Source organism: Mandrillus leucophaeus, unplaced genomic scaffold, assembly GCF_000951045.1.
Source record: "Mandrillus leucophaeus isolate KB7577 unplaced genomic scaffold, Mleu.le_1.0 Scaffold951, whole genome shotgun sequence".
NCBI classification, from domain to species: domain Eukaryota; kingdom Metazoa; phylum Chordata; class Mammalia; order Primates; family Cercopithecidae; genus Mandrillus; species Mandrillus leucophaeus.
Window position 1 is genome coordinate 598737 of NW_012110375.1, and position 6174 is coordinate 604910.

The following is a 6174-nucleotide window of genomic DNA, read 5'->3' on the forward strand; positions in this document are numbered from 1 at the left end:
TTTTTTCAGGTAAGGTATATTTAAAAGCAACTAGGAAAAAAAAAAAAAAAAAAGCAACTAGCATCTATGTTTCCATAAGATAAAAACATAACATTTTAGCATCAAAAATTTAGGAAAAACAACATCAGCATAAAAAAGGAGAGTTATTTAGGCCAGGCACGGTGGCTCCTGCCTGTAATCCCAGCACTTGAGGAGGCTGAGGCAGGCGGGTCACTTTAGGTCAGGAGTTTGAGACTAGCCTGGCCAACATAACGACACCCTCCCTCTACTAAAAATTCAACACTTAGCTGGGTGTGGTGGTAAAATTCAAAAATTAGCTGCTCCTGTAATCCCAGCTATTTGGGAGGCTGAGGCAGGAGAATGTTGAGCACAGGAGGTGGAGGTCGCAGTGAGTCGAGATCTCCCCACGGCCCTCCAGCCTGGGCAACAGAATGAGACTCCAAAGAGTTATTTGAATGTTAGCTTCATAAAAGGTCAGCTGCGTTGCTCCCTTTTTCATCAGTTTCATGTAGCTTAGGGAAAGCTTCACCACACAACTCCTCTGGTCCAGGGACCAGCCACTGTTTCAATTAGGTGTGAAGAGCCTCCTTGCCTGGAAGGCCAAGGTCCTGGGAGTCAAATGTCCTGCCCTAGGCAATAGATCTCCTGAAGCCACCTCTAAGCTGCAGTGTTTGGGAGAAAAGTTGGGTTATGTTTGTTGATTGGTTGGTTCTGTTTTCAGTATTGCTTGCTATTTCTTTTATGTTATCTCTTTCTCTTAATACCCTTTTCTTTCTCATTTTTTTCCTTCATTGTTACACAATCTATTCTCCTGAATCCGTTACCCTAATCGGAAAACTCAGAACCAAAATTACACAACACTTTTTTAAAATCGAGCAGAGCCAGTCAGGGAGAAGCTGATTTCTCCATGGGAGGAAGTCAGGGGATGAGGGAATAGAACAAGGTAGAATGGTTGTCCTAAATGCCCTTTTTGAATTTGGCACATTAAATTCTTTCACCATTGCCTCAGCCTTTGCATGCTCAGCAAGGAAGCACTTTGAGTCAATTATTCTTTGAAATGTTTCTTTCAGTGCCACTGTGAGTTGGTGACATTTTCCTTGGCTGCCTCTCATGACCTATTTATAGTACCGGTTTTAAAAATATGCCTGGTTTGACACTTCAGAGTCTATCAGAAGTATGGGAACATGAGTAAAAAAGGGTATGAAAATTAGCAAAAAATAAACAAACCCATATATATATATATATATATATATACACACACACTCATACAACACATACACACATATGAGTTTTATGACTACTCCTAGATTATTTGTGTGTGTATATATATATAAAATAGATTTGTGTGTGTGTATATATATGTGTATGTGTGTGTGTGTGTGTGTGTATATATATAAAATCTAGGAGTAGTTATAAAAATCTAGATTTCTCTGGTCTTAAATAGCAGAGTCAAGGTGAGAGCTACTGAGCTATATCTCAGTTTCTCCATTTATCAATGTCCAAGAGGCAAAGAAGAAGTCAGTCTGAAGAGGCACAAAATGGGGACCCACACAAGTTCATTTTGCCCCTTCTGCATGAGCAAACACACCTATATGACCAACTCCAGCCCTAAGGAGAAGCGACTCTCAGAGTATGGAGAAGACATTCTTTAACATTATCAATGTTGGTCAACATGAGCTCTCAACCCAGAACGCCCTTGCCCACATGTCATGAGCCCCCGGTGCTGAGAAGGCATTTTACTGATCATATTGCCTTCTCCTCTAGATTCTGGATTTTTCACAGATCCAACCTGTAGCTACTTTCTTCAACCTCATTTATAATCTTTTTCTTTTTGCTGAGACAGAGTCTCACTTTGTCACCCAGGCTAGAGTGCAGTGGCGTTATCATACCTCATTGCAGCCTCAAACTCCTCAGCCCAAGCAATCCTCCTGCCTCTGCCTCCTGAGTCGTTGGGACTACAGGTACGTGCCACCATGCCCAGCTGATTTTAAAATATTTTGTGGAGACAAGATCTCCTATGTTGTCTAGGCTGGTCTCTAACTCCTGGCTTCAAGTGATCCTCCCACCTTGACTTCCCAGAGTGTTGGGATTACAGGTATGAGCCACTGCACCTGTCTTCCCTATCTGTGGTCTCTTGATGGGCAGACAATACATTTCATGCAGAAGGAGCAAAAACATGACTGGATCAACTATACTTTCTGGGTAGGTTACCTGTATTTTGGAAACATTTTCCAATTATATCAAGTTAGGTAAAATTCCATTCATTTCATCATGAAGCAAATGATACATGAATTCAATATTTTTTCCTTTATTCTTTCCTTACAGCTCTTAATTATCTGCACAGAATCACTTGGAAATATTTTTTATTTATATTTCAATAGGGAATAGAGTCCCCAGGTTCAAAAATGTCAAAAATAGAAAAGGCAACCCAGTGAATGACCTCCTTCTCTGTCCACGCCCCCAGTCATCTAGTGCCTATTCCCAGAGGCCTTCAGAGTTTCCAGTTTCTTGCCTATTCTTTTGGGGAAGAGGCTGGGAAAGGACTTCTTTTGTTCATCCACCTGAAAAGGGTTTTTTCCCTAACTTTCCTGGCCTCAGCCCCCATCCCTTTCTCCTTTCCTCAGAAAATAATGAGTTATATGATTGATGAGGTTGGCAGAAAAATTGGTGCATGGAGCTTAGTTATTTCCTTCCTGCCCTTCCTTTTTGGAGCCAAGGTGACTCCAGCAAACAGCCTTTTTGCTCTCCAGTCACGTTTAAACAGGTACAGGAGTGGCCCTCACATGGGGAGGGTTGTGGGGGTCCAGCCCAAGTGAATGAGACTGCCTACTTCTTGGGTTTAGTATTGGGAAATCTACTGTTGGCACATACCTGAGTTGTGTTCTCCGACATGAGCTTTCTCAATAGTAAACGTAATATTTTGAATTCCCATTGCCATTCTTTGTTTTCTATCAACCACAATGTATCATTCCAGAGATATAGACACATGTAATTTTTCCCCTCCTTTCCTTTAAAAAATTAAGTGATGGTGTACTAAATATCTTGCTCTCCATCTAGGAGATCATTTGTTATCAGTACATAGAGAATATTCTCATTTTCCTTTATCAATGCATAGAATTCCCTTGTGTGGAAAGATCATAATTTATTTAATCAGTCCCATATTAATGAACAGTTAGGCTATTTTCAATGTTTTGCTAATACTAACGTGCTGTAATGAATGACTTTGTACATATGTCATTTTCCATACATGCAAATATTACCTACTTGACAAAATACAATCATTAGAATTGCTGGGTCAGGCTGGGCATGGTGGCTCATGCCTGTAATCCCAGCACTTTGGGAGGCCGAGGTGGGTGGATCACTTGAGCCCAGGAGTTCAAGGCTGCAATGAGCCATGATTGCATCACTGCACTCCAGCCTTGGTGACAGAGCAAGACCCTGTCTCTAAAACTGAATGAATGAATTAAATAAAAAGAAAAAAAAGAATTGCTGGGTCAAAAATGTGCATGTGTATTTGGATGCATTTCTGCCTTTGTAATTAGTCCACTGAGCAGTCTACCTTATCATATAACATCACTCAGCTGGCATTATAGTACATTTTAATATCTACTGTAGTATTTTTTAAATGATTTTGTGCTATTTTTTGCTGTTTAAGTCCTAATCAGAATTACATAAAATTTATGTAACTAGTTAAGGAGAATTGACATCTTAATGAAGCTATTTCTTCATTATGATGCCTTTTTAGTTACTCAAGGCTCCTTTTGTGTCTCTTAGTAGAGTTTTAAAGTTTTCTTTATAGAGATCTTGAATAATTCTTCTTAATACTTTACCCCCAAGTATTTATTTTAAATTTTTTATTTTTCCTTCTTATTAAAAAATTCAAGCTTATCAGAAAGTTGCAAAAATAGTACAAAGAGCTCCCATACTCCTCTTACTCAGATTAACCAAGTTTCAACATATTGCCATATTTATTTTATTATCTCTTTCTCAGTATAGATACATTTTTTTTTCTGGCCCATTGGAGAGTATGTTAGTTTTATCATGCCCCTTTACCCGTTAATTCTTCCATGTGTATTTCTTACAGACAAAAATATTTCTTATGTTGTAATAATACAGTAATCAAACTCAGGAAATCTAAAATTGCTATATGCTGTTATTTAATCTGCAGCCCATATTCCAATCTCATTAATTGTAACAATAATGTCATCTGTAGCAATTTTGTTTTTTCTTGGGACAGGATCTGTTGCGCATCATTGGTTATCATGACTCTTCACTCTCCTTTAGAGGACATTCCTCAGTCTCTCTTCGTCTTTCATAAGAATGTCTTTGTCTTTCACAAGACATTTTGGAGAAGGTAGGTCAGCTGTTTTATAGAATGTTTTTCAGTTTGGCTTTGTCTGATGGTTTCTTACAGTCAGACTCAGGTATGAACTTTTGGCTGGAAAACAGTATGAATGCTATTGTATTCTTGGGGTATCATATTCACAGACTCATTTATTTCTTATTTTAGCAATATTAATTTTAATAATTAACTTATTTTTTTCTTTTGTTTTTGTTTGTTTGTTTGTTTGTTTGTTTTTTTGAGATAGCATCTCACTTTGTTGCCCAGGCTGGAGTGCAGTGGCATGATTGTGGCTCACTGCAACCTCCGCCTCCCAGGTTCAAGTGATTCTCTGGTCTCAGCCTCCCAAGTAGCTGGGATTACAGGTGTGCACCACCACACCCAGCTAATTTCTGTATTTTTAGTAGAGACGAGGTTTCACCACATTGGCCAGGCTGGTCTTGAACTCCTGACCTCAAGTGATCCACCCGCCTTGGCTTCCCAAAGTGCTGGGATTACAGGCGTGAGCCACCACGCCCAGCCCTATTTTGTGTTGTAATTTGTTGTGATATATATATGCATGTGAGTATGTATGTGTGTATATGTTTGTACATGTACATACAAATATGTAAATATATATCTTTTTGTCATTCTTTCTGATATTAATTCTGTATCCAACTATTTGTTTAAAGAAATGGGTCTCTCATGTTTCTGTACATCTGGCAAGCAGAGGCTCGGTCTGCCTGTGTCCAGACACTTTTTTCACATTGTTGTAGTGAACAGTCATGGAAGATAGAGATAGTCCCTTCCTCTCAAGCAGGGGAAATGTCCATTTACTATCTGGAATTGTGGTCCTTGAAAGTCATCTGTGTTAGGTACTTGGCCTTCTGAATCACTTGTAGTCTGATATTAGTATACTTTTTTTTATCATAAAAGTGACTATCACAAAATTAGCCACTCAACAATGGGCTAATTGTGAAGAAATTCAAAGGACCTTCCATATTCTCTACCATTCACAGGCATCTGGTATCACTGAGTGTTAGAATGGCCTACTAAAAAACCTACTCAAAAAGATTTCTAATTCTCCCTCCTTCACCTCCTACCAGTAAACACACCTTAGTGAGGCAATCTGATCAATTAAAGCAGCTATTTCCCAGAAGGACTCATTTCCTCTCAGTCACTCCCTGGGTGATGACCAGAGGTGAGGGGCTATGTAGACTTAGTGGGATTCTGTCCTGACCATTCTTGGGCATGCTTCTTTCTTTCTTCTAAGAAGATCCCGCGACCAGCCTGGTTGGCACACCTTCCAAGTGACAACTAGCCCAAAGTGGGCACAGAAGAGTCAAAATTAATTCTGACTCAGGCACTGGGATTCTCTTTTTGTATTGACATGATCCTAGACCATAAAGATAATGACCACTAAGTTGAGCACACTGCTTGCCAAGTCCCCATATAGTGGCCCACGCTGGCCAGAGTGCGTGACATAATAGGCCTCTGTAACTTTTGTCCATCTTGCACATGACCTTTTCAAAGAAATGATGAGTGAAAGCAGGGATATGACTGGAAAAGAAGGCGAGGACATAGCTACTGGACAGGATTTTGTAGCAATGGAAGAGAGAGCAAAAACCTTAGCACCTGAAGAGGGAACACCCTAGATCCCAGTGGTATGGGGGAGGGAGGGACATTAATATTTCTTTCTTTCTTTTCTTTCTCTCTCTCTCTTTCTTTCTCTTTCTTTCTTTTCTTTCTTTCTTTCGTTCCTTTCTTTCTTTTCTTTCTTTCTTGTCTTCTTTCTTTCTCCTCCTTCCTTCCTTCCCTTCTTTCCTTCTTTCTTTCTTTCTTTCTTTCCCTTC